General features: G+C 38.9%; 1 long non-coding RNA gene across 1 annotated transcript in view; it reads right to left on the reverse strand.

Moving 5' to 3' along the window:
* Nucleotides 1-862: 862 nt before the first annotated feature.
* The window catches only part of LOC126024022 (uncharacterized), a 338,976-nt gene continuing 317,577 nt past the window's right edge, over nucleotides 863-22,261 (reverse strand). The window contains exon 2 of the long non-coding RNA XR_007500870.1: nucleotides 863-1,380. This is a non-coding gene — a long non-coding RNA (uncharacterized LOC126024022). The remainder of the gene's footprint in view (nucleotides 1,381-22,261) is intronic.

A 22,261-nucleotide genomic window follows, 5' to 3' on the forward strand; every position in this document is an offset into this window, starting at 1 on the left:
ATGATTCCTCAGTTCTACAAAAACTGTTTCTGAAACGTTTTTCTCTTTAAAGAGATAGTACTTAGCTTTTTTTTTTTTATTTAACTAGGGCAGCTATTAAGAAATTTACTTTTACAACTTTAATATATCACAACTTTAAAACTGTAGAGAGATTATATTTATAGCCTGATGCCAAAACTGTCCACCAGAGGCTGTTATAACAGCCTAGGAACAGATCTGGCAAGATCCTTGATATTGCGAGTCCTACAGGAAGAGATTTGAGATTTTCAAAGGACAGGCAAAGGAAAATTAAAGGAATAATACTTTGCAACATCCAAATATTCTATAAGGTTTAATTTTCAGTGCTTATTAATATCATTGGAATCAGGCCATACCCACTCCTTTATATTTGTGGCTGCTTTTTCACTGCATAGTAAAGTTGAATGATTTCAATAGAAACCATCTAGCACACAAAGCTTAAATATTTAGTATATGATCCCTTACAGAAATAGTTTGACTCCTACTTTAAAACATCAGAATGTACTTGGTATTATATTCAGTGTTCCATATTGTAGATGGCCTAGGTCAGTGGTCGGCAACCTTGTTTTTCAACTGAGCCAAATCTCGCCAAAACCACGATTGAAATTTATTTTGAGAGCCACATTTTTTTTTGGGGGGGGGGAGGGAGTGGTTGGCAGTGCTCAGGGTTTACTCCTGGCTCTATGCTCAGAAATCACTCCTAGCAGGCTCAGGGGACCATATGGGATGCCAGGATTTGAACCATCGACCTTCTGCATGAGAGGCAAACGCCTTACCTCCATAGTATCTCTCTGGCCCTGAGAGCCACATTTTTAAGACCGAAAATACATAGGATGGTACACTGTTTTTAGTTTTAATAAGTTTTTATTGAGAATATTCTGCATGAAAGTATCCACATAGGTCTGGAGGATACAAATAACACAACTAATAAAACAAAACTTTAGAACGATATTATTTATCATTAAATTTCATAAAATTTGCCTTACAATGTAGAGAAAATTACATCCTGACAATGACTGACAAAGTCACAAATACTAATGTGAACATTGGCCTTGCATTTCCTTGGCTAGTTTGAGTAAGTCAGGTTTGTATATTGTTTTTAATTTTAGGCACGATTCCAGGTTCTCATCGATGAGACAATTTCTCAATTTACTCTTGATAAGATTCATGCTTGAAAATGATTGTTCGCATAAATATGTAGACTTGAACAAGGAAAGAACAGCAAACACTAGCTTTTTCAGTTGATTATATGAGTCAGGAATACTATTCCAGGTGTTAAAAATCAACATATAATCCTTCTCCAGGTCTTTCAAAGCAGACCACTTGTGCTGTGAACTAAGTTCACATTTGTGTTTCTCCAATCTTTCTAAATTAGCACAAGCTAATTCAAATTTTGAGCTCCACAGTTCTTTGTTTTTAAATACAGAAATTGCATTTCAAAGTTGCCAATGTTGATATTAAAGGGAGAAAAATTTAATTTTGTTACAGTGGCATCCAGAGTTTTTTTTTTTTTTTTTTATAAAAAAGGCCAACATCGCTTTGCTGTTTCTGAAATCCTGAAACCTCTTGAGAAAAGCTTCTCTCATATTTAAAAGTGCTGTTTTAAAATAGGTAGTGTCAATATCAGAATTATTTTCTTGGCAATGTTTCAACAGGCTTGAAGGTGAATCAAAGTTTCTCTGTCAAAATCTTGAGCAAAAAACAGATAATTTGTTTTCAAACGAAATAACTTCTTCTAACATTGAAAAAAATTGTGTTTCCTTTCCCCTGTAGTTTATGATTAAGCTGATTTAGATGTGAAGTAACATCCACCATGAAATACAGTTTTTGAATCCACTGATCGTTTAATTCTGGATAGTGAACACCCTTCTCATAGAAAAATGCTTTGATTCCTGATAATAAGTAAGCAAAATGTTTCAAAACATTTCTCGTGATAACCAAAATGAGCTGAAAATTTGAAACCCTACAATATGGAGATGAAACAGGTAAAAGAGAAAAACCTTTTAACAATCTTTAAAAGCAAGGACAGTGTTCCAGAGAAAAGTAGTGTTTCACTGAAAGGAAAAAAATCTATTGACACTTTAGTGTGTGTGCTGCAAGAAACCAAACTAAAATACACACAAAAACAAAAACGACACTTTGTTAAAGGCTTATGATGTATTATAAAGGAATTATGATAGAGTGCCTGAAACATTTTTTAAATATTTTTTATTTAAGCATATTTGTTACAAAATTATTCATATTTGTGTTTCAATCATAAAATGTACACCACCCTTCACCAGTGCACTTTCCCCACCACCAATGTCCCTTGTTTCCTTCCCCTTCACCCTCCTCTGTCTATGTCAGGGGCAGGCATTTTTGCTTTGTTCTCTCCATCTCTCTTTTCCTTTATGACACTGAGGTTTGCAAAATTTCCTTTAAGACACCGTGGTTTGCAATATTGTTAATTATAGGCTACCATGCATGTCACTTATCCATTTTCAGCATTCAGTTCTTATCCAGAGTGATATGTTCCAACTATCAGTGTCATAATGTACCTTTCTCTATTCTAACTGAATTCACCACTTTTTATGGCAAGCTTCCTATCATGAACTAGTCCTCCTGTCCCTCATCCCTATTTTCTCTAGATATTATTACCATATTGCCATTTATTATTCTTATATGCCACAAATGATTATTCTGTCTATACCTCTTCTTCTGACTCATTTCACTCAGAATAATAATCTGATGTGTTGATGTATGTACAGATGATGCACTGTGCGTGGCTCAGTGTTTTTGTGTAGTCACAAGAAACAGAAGTTGCACACCCGTACATTGTATCCACTCATTGTATGATAGACTGGATTCAAAAATCTCCCTGCTGAACTAAACTCTGTGACAGATGACACAGTAAAGATAATTTGTGAAATTCACAATTGTGATCAAATCCAGGCTATTCACCAGACTGGGTGAGAGTATGGATGCCAACTACTAGCATCTTCTCCATGAAGAAGTAAAATGGCTGTTCAGGGGAAGGGTGCTCTCTCACCTTGTTGGCAAGAGGGAAGAAGTTGTGCAGTTCCTGTGAGAGCAGAACTCTGACTTTGCACAGCCCCAGTTGGACAAGGAATGGATAGCTAAGCTTGTGTATTTGGAAGACATTGTTCATTTTCTCTATGAATTTAATATTTCTCTGCAGGGGAGTTTCACACATAGTTTTTGCAGTGAGACATAAGATGGATGTGTTCAAAGAAGAATCTGATTCTGAGATAGCTGTGTCTGAGAAGGAGATATTGAAATGTTTCCACTCTTGCAAAACATTTCTGATTGGCACTTATATTATGCAGAAAGTCATAATCAATATGAAAAACAGCATTTAAGGGCATTAGTTCACAACTTTAATCATGAGTACTCTGAACATGAAAATCCACGGAAAAGAAAACTCTGGGTTGAGAATCCCTTCATGGAAGATGGCCACTCTTGTGCAAAATAAAATAAGTGTTTTAAGATCACTCCAGGCACGGTATTTCTAAACCCCACCCAACCTGGTCTGAAGAAGCAGGGTAGCAGGAAAGAAATAATAAACCAAGCTAGCCTGGAAAGGATGATCATGGAGTCCATGACCTTTTACCTTGTACTCTCTGCCTTGAGCCCGAAAAGCTTGAACACCTCTTTCTTTATTAAAACCAATTTCCAATACCAGGAGGCTTCAGGTAAAGAGAGAGACAAAAGTACATATTCAGTGGACTTTTACATATCAAAGGAAGAGGTTTAAGAAAGGATGACATTGGGGGAACACCTTTGTTTAGGGTTGATACTGGGTATCATCTTACACTCTTGGAACAGGCCGCAGGGGCTGCACACAGGGCGAGCATTGACAGAGGCTAGGAGCAGAGTCCTGACTCCTGGGCAGCTGCCCAGCACACAGAAGAGCCAAATTAAAAGTATAAAGAGCCACATGTGGCCGACCACTGGCCTAGGTGATAAGAATACTATCAACAAATGAACTTATACACACATATACAGACAGTTATGAAAAATCTAAAATGTTTTTATTTTAACTTAAAAATTTGTCCCAAATTAAACAATATTTTGATATGAAATAAACAACCCCTCCCACTGTTCTCTAACTTAAAGGGGACCATACAATAACTGGTAAAGTCTGATCATGCATATTGAAGGGATGCTGTGGTGCTGGGATGCTGGGAATGTTCACCTTATAACACATAGCACTTGGACACCACTATGAAAGGGACAGAAAATTAGCAAGGACTTGGTTTCTAGATTGACAAGATAAGGTCAAAATTGAGCTGTCAGGAGCACAGAATATGAAACTCAGGTCCCCTTTACTCTGAGATGGCACTTTGCAAATACCAATGAGACTATGAGGGTATGTTTAAAGTTTTTATGACAGAAAAATAAAACACAATGTGCTATGCTACTGTAGCTTCAAATCCCCTCTCTGCTTAGTAGTTCCAAAGGGGAGGAGCTGCTTAAGTGAATCATCTGCCTGTGGCAGAAGGAGAGAGGCCAGGGATCACAGAAAGTTGCCTTGCCAGCTTCTGTTTTGATCTGTTGCCCAGAGAGACTAGAGCCATAATTTGCAAAAGAATTCCAATTTTTTTGATGAAGTTCCTGCTAGTGGAGCAGTCCATTTGCTGTTGGCATAGTTTATAAATCAGCATATAAAAGATCTTTTAAGAAAATCTTAATGCACTCTGGAAAAAAATACTCTCCATTTGAAGAGAACAAGACCATTATGTGTAGACAGTCCTACCAAAATCTTAACATTTCTGTTCTTAGTTTCTCAGTGTTGCTCTACTGTGTTCATCTCTGTGACCTGTGGACACATTTATACCCCTTCCTACTATAGATTCTGTGCACAAAAATAAAGCTCATGGGCCTGAGTGATAGATATTACAGAGGGTAGAGTGCTTTGAATGTGACCAACATAGGTTTGTTCCCAGTGCCCCTAATAGTCCCCTGAGCCCTTTTGGAAATGTTTTCTGAGGACAAAGCCAGGTGTAACGCCTGAGCACTGCTGGTGTGGCCCTAAAACAAAACAAAACAAAACAAAAATAAATCACAATGCAAGCATTAAGCCAATTTTCTAATGATGTTAGTGATTGACTAGCAATTTGTGTTCCTACTGTAAAGTGTCTATATTATTGAGGTAAATTACCTTGATGTCTAAAATATAATTAAAATTAAATTAAATGTCTATATTATTAAGGTATTTTATTTTAGATTATTTAGTTGATCCTTTAACTATATGTTCGGTATTTTGCCTTATGTTCTTAAATAAAATGCCTCAAAACATTATAAAGCAGTAATAGAACAATGGTGTAATCATAGGGAATGAACCTAGTAGAAAATGAACTAAGACAGAGCTTGATCTAACAATCTAATCACCAGGTAATGGCCTTCAGTTTCTATAAATTATCAATGTCCCTGCTGAACAACTATCCTTAGGAGAAGTGGCTTCAGCACAATAATGCTTAGTGGAGACTGCATTGTCAACTGAATCTTAAGCTTTTCCTGCTGTGATTTTCTACATCAACCATTCTATTTCGCTTCCGTCCAATGAATAAATGCAGTTTTGATGACATTGTCTTATTGTAAACAGCCTTTCACGGGAAGTCAGTGCAGAGTCTGTAGCACCTGGGCCCTAGCAGCCTCATTTACTGTTTGATGAATGAATGAGGGAGTCAGAAGATCACTAAGCCACCGCAGATGGCATGGCCCAGACATCAGCCGGGAAAGAGCAGGAGGAGACTCTGGAAGTCTGCCATGTGCCAGCGGGATGGCAGTGATCCAGGGAACTGTCCTGACTCAGCCTCATACAGACTGTTGCAAAGACAGCTTCTCCCAGTGAGGGAAGAAGAAAGATGGGGAAAGGCCTTTCTTCACTGCACTCAGGAAGGCTAGAATGGTATGGGAGCAACCAGAATGACAAGAACACAGACTTTTACTCTGATGCTCCAGGACATGCCTGGGGCCTTAAAAAACTTCCCTCTTGAACAAATCAAGTGTGTAAACAATATTAATTGATAGTTCTCTAGGAGATTGGATAAAAAAAAAACTCAAGAGTGTCAGGTTGTGGTGCAGGAGGATGATGAAGTTAAATGGGAGTTTAACAGGAGAGGAATTTAGATGGACGGTCTGTTGGATCAATGGGTGGAGTTGCCAACCATAATTTTCAATTAACAGATAATGAGAGGGTAGGTGGGCAGAAGCAAAAGCAGGTCAACAGTGACACAGGGACAGTGGTGGAGGGTCCTGGGCACTTCGGTGACAGGAGTGGGTATGAACTATGTGCATCAATACCAGAAATTGAATATTATCATAACTCTGTTTCCTAAATTATAATTTTAATCAAACCTTTTCCTTGATGCTCTCACTGTCACTGCCTTTAGGATCACCAAAGACATTTTTTCAGGGTGTGGATGGTATTGTGAAATACCCTCGCCATTGTCTCAGCTCAGCCTGAGAGCCTCTGTCAAGAAACTCCCCACACCACATTGGAGAAAACAGGCCCAAAAGAATATTGTTAGAAGTGAAAAGTGACCTAGAACAAATTTACAAGAACCAAGAATGTGGAAGTTAAGCTCTCTTAGTGACAAGCTCATCTGGGAATATAGAATTTGCCCAGGTTTTGTGATTTACTCCCTCCCATGCATGTTGAAAATCACTTTTTCAGTTCCTTATTCCATCCAACCAACACCAATTTCTCTCCTAACTCCAAAATGTCCGTGGCCTGTGCTTGTCTCTCCACCCACCTAGGAAATTGGATCCTGGGCATTTAATGGACAAGTAGATGCTTGCTAAATTGATTTCTATGATTTTGAAAGAGGGAAGATGTAAGCTTCTATACACCCACTTTGCCATTCTAGTATGAGACACTAGCAAGAAAGACATGGCAGAGAACAAAATTACATACCATGGATGCTGTATTGGAGAAAAAACCTCTTTTATGATGAAGACAACACATTTATTATTTATGTATTTTATTTTACTAAAATAATTATGATCTACAGAGTCCTTCATAGTTGAATTTCAGATATACACCACCAGTGTTAACCTCCCTCCACCAATGAACCTATCAAACCACTTTTTGCCCCCCGGTCTGCCAGTACAGCAGGTCCCTTTAAGTTTGGATGGTTAAAGTTTAGGTTCCTTCATTCTATTATCATTGATTTTGGCTTAGATATGGAGTTCTGTCCTTATTTAGTTCCCTGCCAATGCATTTGAGACCACTTGGCTCCCAGACTTTATTTATTCCTTTCTTCCTATTTTTATTTATTTATTTATTTATTTATTTATTTATTTATTCCTTTCTTCCTATTTTATAGAAAATTTCAGGAATATGTGGTAAAATAATCTGTGTCCCAAAGTTCTATGAAAAGGAGGGAGCCCCAATTTAAAAGATAAGAGATAAAAAATACAGTTAAAAAAAGGTGTGTATGTGTAGCAGGGTTTTTTGTTTGTTTGTTTGTTTGTTTGTTATTTTTGCCTAGTTGCAGAAAAATATGGGGGCTATAGAAAGGAAAATCTTTGTCTTAAAAACAGGGAGACCTTCCATGAAGCATAAGACCAACTACAGGATCCGGACATACTAAGTTGTCTAACCCCAAAGTCTTTCTTTGTGGGCCCAGTAAAAGCTCTTCACAATCATGATTGTCGAGGTCAGGTTTCTGTATTTAGAAGTCCTGAAAACATTTCTTTTTACAATTAAGTGACTTACTTCCAGATGATTTCATGTAATGATCATCACTGAGAGTAATGCATTGCCCGTAAAAGCTTAGCTCATTTCATAAATAAGATAGATATTAATCCATGATGACAGATGTGAAGGTGGGCAAGTTCTCAGAACTTGAGAAATTTCCCAAGGCTGAGAAGCTCAGAGCTGAGTTCAACTTGGCTCACCTTTTTCCTGTGGTTTCTAAGTGGTTCTGAGAACATTATACCTATTCTAGGTCAGAGTCGGTGCAGAGCAGAAACTCAGTCACTTTCTGCTATTATTCTTCTTTCTTATTATACCTTCTAGACACTATTAGACAGTTTCTGGCAATCACAGAAAAACATTCCTTACCAAAGAGTTGTTCCAAACCTCAGTGATTCATGCTGTGTAAGTACATGGACCCCACTTTAGTATAGGGGGAAATATTAGCTAGAGCCTTGGACCCACTTCTCTTGTAAAATGGCAGAATAAAACTTCTTGACCACAAGGAAAGTTACCGAAGCTTTATAAGTCGGAAGGACAATGCTTGCTGGGGTCATTAGAATTTTTCAATGCCAATACCACTTGAATTGTATTTATTTTAGTCATACATTTCTGATCCTTGCCTTTGTGTAAGCTCCTGTTGTGCACAGGCTTCTTTTTAGTTTGTTTGTTTTGGTTTGGGGACCACACCTGGTAATGCTCAGGGTTTACTCCTGACTCTATGTTCAGAACCCAAGTGGGCTCAGGGGACTATATAGGAATCCAACTGGGTTAGTTTAGTACAAGGCACATACCCAATTTTTGTACTATCACTCTGACCCCTATCAAGAAACTTTCTGGTTTCTTCTTGATTGAGGAGACATTGTTTCTGATATATCTGATGGAAAATCCCACTAAATATTGCTCTATGAATATTCATTTTTGACCATCACATTTTAACCTGTATTTATGGAGTGAGTATATTATTGTTGGACCCTTTTTACTCCTTAGCCTTAAATTTAACACAGCCAGAGTTATAGTACAGCTTGAAGGGTACTAGCCTTGCAGTTTGTTTACCTAAATTTGATCACTAGCACTTCACATGGTCCTGAGCACAGCCAGGAGTTATTTCTGAGTACAGGGCCAGGAATAAGTCATAAGCACTGCTAAGTTTGGGCCACAAAAAACAAACAAACAAACAAACATGTATGTGTGGAGTCATTCTCAAATAAAACTGAGTTCTGACTGCATAGCTACGTTTTAGAAACTAGCTCTTTAAAGGTTTTTAGTTTTTAGACCATCACTGAACAGGTCAGGACATGCATTGTCTGACGCAGAGCAGCAGATGGTCCCTGTGAGGCGACTGCACGCAGAGTGCATCTGTATCTTACAATTCTTTGCTTCCTTTAGCTTTATGCCAGGTCCTATTTTGTTTTTCTGGTTGTTTTGCATTATATTCACATAGAAGATGAAAAGAATATTGAGGGGATCTTGAGACAGTGGTCCTGAATGAAACCCTCCTGCCTCCTCACTGACTTTGTTTTTCACCATTTGTGTTCCCTCACCCAGAACTTGTCCAGGAGGCAACCTCCCAGCATCGACACACACGCCATCTATCGGTCATCTAGGAAAGCTACACACATATCATTCCGTTAGGCTTTTCTAACATGCAAACAGAAATTCAAAATGACCTCATGTTTTAGTGAATATGACCTTATAAACATTTTTATAATTTAATATTTTAAATATAATTTTTATTGTGACTAAAGAGTGAATAAAAAATCTTTCACAGTAGTATTTAAGGTACATAGTAACAATGAATCAGGGCCATTCCCACCGCCAGAGTAATTTAATATTTTTACAATTTTGACATGTATACTATGCGTAATATGCGAAAATTAAACGTAACTTCTAGATAAATAGTTGAGTAGTAAATCAACATCTCAAATACCTCGGATCTTGGAATCGTTTAAACAGACTGCAATATCCATAATAACACACACAATTTATGGACGTTTTTATTTTACAATATGATTTTTTTGGGGGGGTCACACTCAGCAGTGCTCAGGGGCTACTCCTGGCTCTACACTCAGAAATCTCCCTCAGCAGGCTTGGGGGACCATATGGGATGCTAGGATTCGAACCACCGTCCTTCTGCATGCAAGGCAAATAAATACCTTACCTCCATGCTCTCTCTCCAGCCCCTACAATATGATTTTTACCTGAAGAATTGAATGTTAAGAAATTGGTTAAAATGTTAGTTAGAAAAGCAACAACAAATTCATGCACCTTGGTGGGGTGATCCTGGCAGTCTCCAGCACCACTGGACCTAGTTCTGAGTGCTCGGCTCAGATCTCGTGTCTCTAGAATGGACCCAGGTCTTCTCAGCTCTGCTTGGGCCTTCTTCCTCCCAGTAAGAATTAGTGAGTGATCAAATGAAGTCAGTGTTCAGCTTGTTTTGGACATATGTGAAACACAATAGAAGCCAGGCACTACCTTTTTACATGTAGTACAGAAGTAGTGCTGGATCAGAGCAAGCAACATTCTCATTCATGAAGCAGACAGTGCATACAAGGAGGTGTTTGGGGAGCCACCAGAATAGTTTGCAGACATGACTTGTGTTCCTCATCACAGAGATGCCTCCTATCTCTGGATGTTTTTTTAAATAGCTTCAAACTCTGGTGAAAAACTTTTTTTGATCTTATATTTTTATTTCATTTGTTTTCATTCTGTCTTCATGTGTGCTCTTGAGGAATCTTGCTGATTTTCATCATAATTTCTATTTGAAGATCATTGTTAAGTTTTCTTTATTGGATTAATATTGATTTCTGAGAAACAGATTTAGCCAGATTTTGGGTATTTACTTTGCCTTTTGAGTAGGAGGTCTGCAGCTCCAGTGGGGAAGCTTGCTTTGTTTTTGAAACCTTGTATGTAAGGGAGAAGGGCTGGGGTGAGACTGTCACAACAAAAACAAATCAAGACACAATAAAGGAAATACTTTATGATCCACAAATAATTCTCTGAGACACTTATCTGAAGAATAAATTAAAACAAAATCATGATCTTTTGCAACCACATGGATCGAATTTGAGGTTGTCTATCAGTAAAATAAGTTAGGAAGGAAAAAGTAATTAGCAGATAATTTTATTCATCCGTTGAATACAAATAACCAAAGTTAAAAAACTGGCAAAACTCAACTCAAAAACCTCTTAGACTCTGATAATTGCAGTGGTTACCAGTGGAAAAAGGGAAGAAGGATGGGGCCAGAGCACAGCAGTTAACGGGTTTTTCTTGAATGCAGCTGGCTGGGGTTTGATCCCTGGTATCCTATATGGTTCCCAAGCCAGCCAGGAGTAACCCCTGAGCACTGCTGAGTATGACCCAGGAAACAAAAACAAAACAAAATAAAACAAACAAACAAAAAGAAAAAAATAAAGGAAGAGAGGTAGGATGAATAAAATAATGGGAATCACTTTGATACTGTGATGGCGTTAGAACTCTGAGGGTACTTTCAAGGAGGCTTATACACATATAGCATGTGAAGGTGTGACGCTGTCTTTGACCTTGGCTGAATTACTTAGATAATTAGAACTGTCTAAGTAATCTATATAGATTCAGCACAACAACAAATTGACACTAGCCACTATAGAAACAAACATAAACAAAAATTCTACTGAAAATGTTCATTGAAAGTTTCTTTGCAACTTCTAGGGCTGGAGAATAGTACAACAGGTAAGACATTTGCCTTGTGGGACCAACTTGGGTTCTATCCCAGAGAACATAGGGTCCTCCAAGCATTGCTGGGAATGATTCCTCAGCCAGGATCCTAAGAACCATCAAGTGTATTCAAATCTTCCCCTAAAAATAGCAATCATCAATTTTTGTCTTTTACACACTGAAACTATGTAGCAGACGGAGTATGTGGTGGGATCCAAGCAATATGCAAATTTGAGTTCATATGCCTAGAAGACAGAAAAAATGATCTCAAAAGTATTAGAATATAAAGTATTTTCCTGACTTTCACGATCTCCCAGTCAATTGGACAGGGCATTATTTGCTGAGTCACTGTGAATAAATAAAAATGAAAACATTTCATTATTAACAAGAATTTTAGTCTTGCTTCTCAGACCCATGTTCTCCCTTGCACACATATATTGCTTGCTTGTCTCTATGTCTCTTTGCTCTTCAAACTCTTGCTTTCTCTTGAAAAGTACTTTTCTGTCCTTTTGCTTGCCCATGTTCTCTCTTGATCTAGAACATACATTCTTTTCCTCCCCCCCACATGTATGTAAGTAAGTTTAATTTAATAAAAGCTATCATGTTTCTCACACACAAAAATAATTTTAGTGCTTAAGCTTGAATGTTGCAATGCTGTTTTAAAATGCAAATAAATTATCTGGCGATATAGTATAGCAGAAAGGGCGGTTGCCTTGCATGCAACCGACCTGATTTGATCCCTGCCACCCCATATGTACCCCAAGCCATGCCAAGAGTGATCTGAGTACAGAACCAGAAATAGATCCTGAGCACTAGGTGTGGTTCAAAACCTCCACCACAAAATGCAAATAAGCGCATTTAACTCGTTTTAAACTCATATTTGAAGTCATCAAAATTCATATTTTGAAATAACAATTTTTATTTCACTGCTCAAAATATATTCTTATATATATATGTATATGCATTTCATTCCTTTTGGGGGTGCATACACAGCCATGTGCAAGGGTTACCCCTGGCTTTGTGCTCAGGAATTACTTCTGGCAGCTCTCAGGGGATAAAGGAGATCAACCTCGGATTGACTATATGCAAAATAAGTACTTAACCTGCTGTAATATCACTTGGGTTAACTTCATGTATTTCATTCCTTACAGAACCAAAGAAAACCACTGCATAGATAACAGAACTAATGCAATGTTTTTTATATCTCTCTCTCTTTTTTTTTTTTTTTTACCACAACCAGCAGTGCTCAGGGATTATATTCCTGAAGCTCTGAACTCAGGAATCATTTCTGGTGGAGATTCAGGAATTAAGTGAGGTGCTAGGAATCATACCCACATCAGATAAGTGTAAGGCACACTGTCCACTGTGCTATTGCTTTAGGTCCTGTATTTCATGTCTTAATATAAGACTACTTGACTCACACAATCTGTCTTTGACTTACTGATGAAAAGGATAAATTGGAAGGCAATGGAAATATTGTTTCCCTTTTTCTTCAGGACATTTTCATCAGAAACAGGGCCACTGCAGGGAAGAAACAGGAGTGAGAAAGGCCAGGAAAAGGTGGTTTGGTCTCTATAGCACTCAGGATAGGTTTGTCAAGATATGCCACTTTGAGATATAGATTATTTTAAGCTGAGATCAATGGAGGCCCTACAGGCTCTAGAAAAAACTTTTACCATACTATCTAGAAGGATGAAAAATGAGAATATTACTAAGTATTAGGATCACACCAGAAATGACTTTTCTACAGGATAACCCAATTTATGAAATAGGACATACATCTAATCCCAAAGCATTTGTCCTCTTCTTGGGGGTTCCCATCTCCCACCTAGAGCCCTATCCCCCATCTTAACTCAGAGAGTGCAATGTCCCATCAGCTTTTGAATTTACATTTTAAAAACAAATTCTTCATAGGTAAGTACATTCATTATTTTTTTCTGAAAATTTATCTAAAACTGAATTGATGTTCAAACAACCAAGAAGAAGCCAGATTCTTTTTTTGCTCTCATTTTTCTCAACAATGAGGACAATCTCCCCTTCTATTTTTTCAGGGTTTTTCGCAAGATTTCCCAGAATCCAGAGCATTAAAAATCACCTTCCTGGTGTGCTGCAACTGAGATTCATAGGTACACAAGGTGTGTGTGTGTGTGTGTGTGTGTGTGTGTGAGAGAGAGAGAGAGAGAGAGAGAGAGAGAGAGAGAGAGAAATGGTACAAAGAAGGAAAACAACACAATTGCATGGCAGGCACGGCTCATTAGCTCCTGTTTCGTTTTGTTCTCTACAACAGGGCAACTGCTAAGAAAACCATTGCCCTTCAAATGTCAAAAATTCAACTCCTTATTATAAATGTTTCTCAGTGGTAAATTGCTTGCCCTGGTTAGAAGAAAAAGCCCACAGTTCATCTAACTGTGGAATAAGGCATTCCACATTGTGGAGTGACGAGTTTCATCTCTGAAAGGTACGTTGTTTTTTTCCCCCCTCCTTCAGAGGCAGTTTGTGCAGTTGGCTGGAACCATCTCAGATAACTGATGGAAATTCTCACAGCAACTTCACAGAAGTGCTTCTCTCCTTTTGTTAATGTTCTGTCAGTACCATTTGGCAGGGAGGAATGAGAATTTTCCTTTCCCACACTAAATGTCATTAGATAAGGATTTTCTTCTTTTAACAAAAATGATTTTGCTTTGTAAAAGAAGCTTCTATTTCTTAAACTCAAGATGACTACCTAAAAATCTTCAACTTCTTACTTTGTATTGTGCAAAACAAAATGTTCATGCTTTTATTTAAAAGACTGTTTTGAACAGAAAAGTCCCAGTAAGTTTTTTTTTAATAGCCAGAGAATAAGCAACAATATCAATGATCTTATTTTATTTTGGGAGGTTCCCATCTGTTGCTCAAGAGGCCCCAGGGCTTCATCAATAATTCTTGGCCAAGAGGGGCAGCTGTTCAATGCAAGGCAGGGTCTGGCAGTGCTGTACTGCTTGGATTCTGTGATAACACAAATGCCCAGGCCACCTTGGTGGTGCTCATTACAGTATTCTGAGGTGCTCAGCAGACCATGTAGAAGCAAGAATTATTCCCAATTCAGGCACAGGCTGTCTGCTGTACAGTATACTGGCCCCATTACATAATTTTTATGATGAGCTCTAATATTGTACTATCTAAGACACTAAAATTATGCAAGAAAAGAATAGAGTGGAATATTTTGGTTCTTAGACACAGAAAAAGTTAGAAGCCTATTTTATTTGGTGAGACATATTGGTAAGTAATTCATTTGACATTTAACTAGCATAGATTTACTCTAACTAGTAGCATCAGGCATTTGAGGAAACTAATGGCTGAGAATAATTAAATTGATACAGATTCATATCAGGAAAAGAGTAGTTTAAGTTCATAAACATAAAAATGTTAGGTGATTATGAGATCTCCAGTGCAAATAGCATACTACTATTCCTAAATGACTTTAGGCAGACAAACTTTTGAAGTGTTTGGTTTAGGCAAAGAGTGTAGTGAGCTAAGCAGAGGAGAAGCAAATCTTTGTCAGGTTGCTTTGATAAAGCCTCTCCTGCCCTCCTCATATAGGAAACCATGTTAAAGATTAGATTTCTAAGCATTTAGAAGAAAGTCGCTTCTGCAATTTTTTTCAAGCAACTATATGTAAAAAATAATCAATATATCACTTTGCACATTTTGGCTTGACCTGCACCAACCTCCTTATGAGATAAGCTCTGCTACATCTAATAGATTTGCTCTAATGAGATTCCAATAACTATCTCTGTTGCCCTATAAGTTTCCCCATGGTGTCATTTAAAGTCAGCTGGAAAGATAAAGGGCAATTCATAGCAAGAGAAGGAGCACTAAGAGACCATCTCCCTTGGTGCTCCTTTCCAGAATCTATTTTTAAATATATTTTTTAAAAATCACTTTATTTAAATGCCATGATTACAAGGTTATTCATAATACAGTTTTCCCCCACAAATACAAAGTTGTTCATGATTGTTAGTCATTCAATCTACAACACCCTTCACCAGTGCACATTTTCCACCAACAATGTCCCCAGTTTTGCTCCCTTCCTCCCACCCTGCCTGATTCTGGGGCAGATAATTTTCTTTTCTCTTTCTCTTATTCACTCTTAGTTTCATGGACTTTAATCCAAATAAAGTTTTTTCTTTTCTTGTTGTTTATTTGTTTGGGGGCCACACTCAGTGGTGCCTGGGATTTACTTCTTGCTCTGCACTTAGAGATCACTCCTGGCAATGCTCAGGGACTAGGTGGCAGGATTGAAAAATGGGTCAGCCTCATGCAAGACAAACATCTTTTCTACTCTACTGTTGCTCTGACCCTTAGAGTATGGTTTTGTCCTCCAATATAAGACTCTATTTTTTAAACTGCGATGAGCACACAGTTGACTGCAGCATCAGAGGGAGAACTTGGCTGCTAGAGACCAATCCATTTCTCCAGGGAACTAAAAACTGACAAATCAAGACTCTTGCAGAAAAGGCCTACAGGAACGACAGCCTGGCAAATCCTTTCTGTAAAGGCTTCATGGAGGCCTGAAGCTGAAATGCCTATTTTACCAGAGCAGAGTGGAGAGGGAATGGAGCATAATTGGGGGACAGAATTGCTCATGTCTGAAGATGCCTCGGGTCCCTTGTGTGCTGCCCCCCCCCCATTTCTTCTCCAAAAAGTCACACACTAAAGGTATACAATAGATAGGCAGTCATGTGTCAGAATCCACCTGGCTGGGCTCAGAGAGACGATGTGATTTCCTGAGTAAGGGGCAGGCTGGATGACATCTTTTTTTTTTTTTTTTTTGGTTTTTGGGCCACACCCGGCGGTGCTCAGGCATTACTCCTGGCTGTCTGCTCAGAAATAGCTCCTGGAAGGCACGGGGGGCCAAATTGAACACCGGGATTCGAACCAACCACCTTTGGTCCTGGATCGGCTGCTTGCAAGGCAAACACCACTGTGCTATCTCTCCAGGCCCCTGGATGACATCCTAATGAGCTTTATGTAGTTCATCCTCGCTGACTCCCTCACCTGTGTCAGGAATGAGGAAAGAGATGTCATAGTCCAAGTGGGCTGATCCATGGAGATTTCCTCAGAAATGATGATGAGGGAGTTGGCACAGGGCTCACTTGGCAGCAGAGATCAGACTGTGTCTCCCCTGAGGGAGAGGCAGGCAGAAAGCTGCAGAGTCCAGATGGAGGGAGTTTCAAACAGCCACTGCTGGCAGAGGAGGGACATGCCCATCCCTGGCAGGGTGACTGGGGAGGGGGTCTACATTTCCCACCCCCAGTTACTGATTTCTTTCCTCCTCCCTACTAGGCCTGCCTGATCAGACACAGCAGAAACCAGACCCTGGGAACCCTTGATTGGATTGGTGGAGGCCAGTTCGGAGGGCAGACAACATTGTGGGAAGGCCTTTTGAGTGGATCTAAAAAGTGAGAAAAGAGAGAGAAGAGGGAGGGAGAAGAGGAAGAAGAAGGAAAGAAGCAAAGAAGAAGACAAAACAAAGAAAGAAGAAAAAAGGCTATCCTAAATGCAGGCAGGAGGGAACATGGGGAGGTAGAGGAGAATTGGGGACATTGGTGGCAGGAAATGTGTACTGGTGAAGGGTGTTGCACATTGTTTCTCTCTCTCTTTTTTTTTTTTTTGGGTCACACCCGGCAGCGCTCAAGGATTCCTCTTGGCTCTACACTCAGAAATTGCTTCTGGCAGGCTCAGGGGACCATATGGGATGCCGGGATTCGAACCACTGTCATTTTGCATGCAAGGCAAATGCCTTACCTCCATGCTATCTCTCCGGCTCCTGGGTGTTGTACATTGTATGAAAGAAATTCAATCATGAACAAATTTATAACTGAAAAAACAAACCTCTGTATTATGAGCAACCTGGTAACTATGCTGTTTGAAAAAAGTAATTTTATTTTGGTTTTTGTGTTTTGGGTCACACCCAGCAGCGCTCAGGGGTTACTCCTGGCTCTACGCTCAGAAATCACTCCTGGAAGGCTCGGGGGACCATATGGGATGCCTGGATTTGAACCACCATCATTCTGCATGCAAGGCAAATGTCTTACCTCCATGCTATCTCTCCGGCCTCTGAAACAGTAATTTTTAAAGTTAGCCCAGGTAATCAAATGGAAGAACTGACCTAAATGGGATAATAACAATGCATGTGAACAGTGAAGAGGTTAGCTTTCCCCTCAAGGACTTGCAGAAGAGGAGCATGTGTGTGTGTGTGTGTGTGTGTGTGTGTGTGTGTGTGTGTGTGTGTGTGTGAGAGTGTGTGTGTATGGGAGTGTATGGTGGAAGGCTCGATAGCTTGTTTTGTAGTTCTGAGAATTGAACCCAGGTCCTCCACATGCAAGGCAAGGGCTTTTGCTTGAGTTACATCTGTAGCCTTTTATGATTTCATTTGTATGTGTATTGGGTGTGGCAGGCCACATTTGACCACATAATTCAGACCCAGGGACCAAACCCAGGTGCAAACCATCTGATCTATCACTTGCACTACATTTCCTGACCTAGGACTTGTGGGTGTGTGTGGCTGGTCAAAGCAACTACACACAGAAAATCTTTCAGTCATGAGCTTTGAGGTGCCAGTCAGAGGTGATGGCTCAGCACTTCCGGATTTCAGGCGCTGATGCAGGAGCTGACATGATTTCCTACCCAGAGGTAGAGTGTCTGATGACAGGATTCTAACACGAGTTCTGCACCATTATTGTTTCCTTGGCTTTCAAGGAAGCAAGATTCCGGTTCTCTCTGCATTCAGACTTGAGACAGGTCTGTCCACATTCTGCCTGCTATGACTTGAGCAGGGAAGAGAGGAGCACACAGCTGCAGGTATGTTCCCTGTTCTGCCTTCTTTTCAAACCCAGGACCAGCTCCAGGTGAGCACCTGGAATATCGTTGTTCTGTGTGGTTCTATATACCCTCAACCCAACAGGCCAGAAACCTTGACCTGATCTAGTTCCACGTTCCTATGCCCAGTGTGGGCACAGACGATGAAGAGTTTTAGCTCTTTCTCTCTTCACGATGCTTCCAGGTAAAGGCCCTGACCTCTTCAAATCTCATTTTCAGGAAAAAGTCTCGTTTGGTATCTGAATTTTTCTGGAATATTCAGTACTTTTCTCTTTTTCTTTAAAGTTTACTGTTTATTGAGGTCACTCAAACTTGCAATCCACTTTTCTTTTTGTTTGGGGGCCACATGCAGACTTGCTTAAGGCCTGCTCCTGACTCTGCTCAAGGTTCACTCCTGGCATGGCTTGGGGGACCATATCGAATAATAGGGATTGAACTGGGGTTGACTTAAGCAAGGCACTTTTTATTTGGCCCAACTTGTAATTTTTTTCCCTTTTCTCTGCCTTGCCAGTACTTTGTGAGAGTTCTAACATGGCATTGGAACCTCTTCCATCCTCTCTTCAGCTGTAGGATGAGTCTTGGTAAAGCAGAGCCATACAGGAATAGGTCACACGTGTATATACAAGACGTGGCAGGATGGCAGGAAACATTTCCAGAGTTTTCTTGGTCCCTCTAAGGAAATTCTAGTTGCTTATTTAATTCAGAAATTAAACCTCCCTTCACATAAAACTTCCTCAGCAGACCCCAACCCACCAGCAGTACCCAGAGGCACATAGCCTTGAAAATCAAAGCCCCATACCCTGCCAGTGGCCTGCAGCACATCAATGCAGGTGAGTGGACTCTGCTCTAAAGGGCGGAGCCAGAGGAGTACAACTGCTTGCCTTTGTGGTTGCCCACTTCTCCTAGTCAATGAACCCAGCACATCATGTAGAAAACACCATATGACAAGCTTGACAATGCTCCTCCTCTATAAGCCTCCTCCATGCTTAGAGAATAAAGATGGCAGCTCTGATGACCTGAAAATTACAAACTACCTACTTAGCCTCTCAGATAAGGATTTTAGAGAAGAAATATTATTGATGTTTATAGAACTCAAAGCATGGAGCAAACTGAACAAACCACAAAGAAGAATCAAGAGGATATGGAAATAGAATAAGAAAAACCTTGAAACATAAATAACAGGACAGAAAAAACTTGGTAGGAAAAATGCATACTTCACTGGAAAACCTCTCCTACAAAGTAAGCGTGACTTAGGACAGAATTAGTGAGCTGGCAGATGAGATGCATAACCACTCCATAAAACAGAAGAAATTCGAAAAGAGTCTTAAAACAAATGATCATACAATGGAAAAATTCTCAAGGATTGTGAACAGAGAAAAATATAAGTCTTTGATAAACTCAACAGAAAAAAACATAAGAATCACTGGAGTCTATAAACCCAGGAAGAAAATCACCAGAAAGAATCAACAGTCAAGAACATCATTGGAGAAAAACCAAATTCTGCATGCCCAAAGAGTACCAGCTAAAATATATCCAAAGAAAAGCACCCCAAGACACAGTCTAGTCACAAAGAAAAATTCCACAGATAGGGATAGAATACTGAAAACAGCAAGATCAAAAAGAAAAATTACATTCAAAAAAGCATTCTTAATATTTACAGAAGATCTGTCACAAGAAATCCTCAAGTCCCATAGACAGTGGTGGAATATAGTAACAAAACTCAACAAAATGAATGCTTCACCCAGAGTACTCACCCAGAAAGACTTACATTCAAGTTTGAAGGAAGGACATACAGCTTCATGGATAAACAACAGCTCAGAAACTTTACAGACTCAACACCATCTTAAAAAAAAAGCCTGAAAGGTCTACTTTAAGATAAGACAGACCAACAAACACACCAAACTCCTAAAGTAAGATGTCACTAAATTCTTGACAATCATCTCTTTCATGTCAATGGATTAAATGCACCAGTTAAGAGACAGTGTGGCAAAATGGGTCAAAAATGCTGAATCCAACATTCTGGCTATGAGAAATACATTTGAATAGTCAAAACAAACAGACTCAAAATCAAAGATTGGAGGAAATCATTCAAGCAAACAACTCCCATTAAAAGGCTGGAGTGGCCAAACTAATATCGATCACACAGACTTTAGACTTAAAAAAGTTATAAGGGACATGGGCAGGAGAGATAGCACAGTGGTAGGGTGTTTGCCTTGCATGCAGCCAATTCTGGATGGAAGGTGGTTTGAATCCCTGCATCCTATATGGTCCTCCATGCCTGCCAGGAGCAATTTATGAGCACAGAGCCAGGGGTAACCCCAGCAATCCGCCAGGTGTGACCCAAAAGCCAAAAAAAATAAGTTATAAAATACAGAGATGGACATTTCTTATTAATCAAGAGTTATTTTCAACAGGGAGAAATCATACTCCTAAACATATATACACCTAATGAGGAACAACAAAATATTTAAAATAACTGCTGACAAATTTGAAGGAAGATATCAATAGCAATACAATAATAGTGGGAGACTTCAACATCCTGTCACCCCTTGATAGGTCAATCAGGCTTAATCCTAATAAGAATATATTATCTCTAAAATGATAAATTAGCTCTAAAGGATAAAAGGATAAAGGCCTAGTAAATATATAAGGGCTTTTCATCCCCAGAAAACTGAATACACATTCTTCTCCAATGTGCCTGTGTCATTCTCCAGGATAGATCATATGCTGGCTATTAAAACATATATCCATAAAATAAAGAGGATACGTTATACCAACTACCTTATCAGTTCATAATGCACTGAAATTAGAAGTGAATTACAAAGAGACAGAAAGGAAAACTTTAACACCTGAAAATTAAATAGCTTACTACTAAACAACCAGTGGGTCTGAAACTATATCAAACTGGAAATCAAAAGATTCTTGGGAACAAATGATACCAAAGACACAAATTATGAAAATTTGTGGGACACAGCAAAATCTAAGAGGAAAATGTATAGCTTTGAAAGCACTCATTAGGAAATAAAAAAGGCCTACATAAATAACTTAATGACATAGCTTATAATTAGAAAGTGATCAACAAAAAAAAAAAAAGTAAAAAAATAAAAATAAACTGAAAATAAACAGATAAAATGAAATAATAAAACTTAGAGTAAAAATTAATAAATTGAAAATTCATAAAACAATTTGAAAGATTAATGAAAGAGTTGGTTCTTTGAAGAAATAAACTTTATTGACAAACCACTAGCAAAATTCACAAAGGTAAAGAGAGAAAAACTTAAAAAAATTATAAATAAATAAGGGAGATTACAATATATACTACAGAAATTCAAAGAGTAGTCAGAGAATACTTTGAGAAAATCTGTGCCACAAAACAAGAAGAAATTGCTGCGCATACATCAACTTTTAGGGGAACTCAGCCCACCAGATGTATCCTCAGATTTTCCTGATGGGGAGAACTGAAATACCCCCACGGGGTTCCTCAAAAGGCCCTCTGTGGACACCTTTTTCCCCTGCGTGGATGGTTGAAGAATTTCCAAAGAGATGCTTGGCATTGCATTTTCGGTCATTATTTGGCTTCTCTCCTTTGTAAATTTGCCTATCAAATAATTTGGCTCAGAAATTCCAGCACCAAAGATTACTAAGAGAATCCCTTTTCTGGATAATATTTAGCTCTAAAAGCAAAGACAATATTTTTTCTCTTTTTTCAAATATGTCCTTGCAGCTGCAGTTTCTGGTAATCAAGGGCAAAGCCAGAGAGCAGACCCCTGGGCTATTGGCTCTTTCCTTTACTTAATCTCTAAAACAATAGAGACCAGGAAGATCAAGTTTCTAGATATTTCCTACTTCCTCCTAATCCTGATATTGCATTTGAAGTAAGCTTGCAAAGAGTTGCCTTGAGTTGTAACCTTCTCTCTTGTAACTTAGAATTTTTACAGTCACACCCATAGCTTAGGTATTGTTACTGTTGTATTTTGCTTTGTG

This window comes from Suncus etruscus, chromosome 12 (genome assembly GCF_024139225.1).
Source record: "Suncus etruscus isolate mSunEtr1 chromosome 12, mSunEtr1.pri.cur, whole genome shotgun sequence".
Lineage (NCBI taxonomy): Eukaryota > Metazoa > Chordata > Mammalia > Eulipotyphla > Soricidae > Suncus > Suncus etruscus.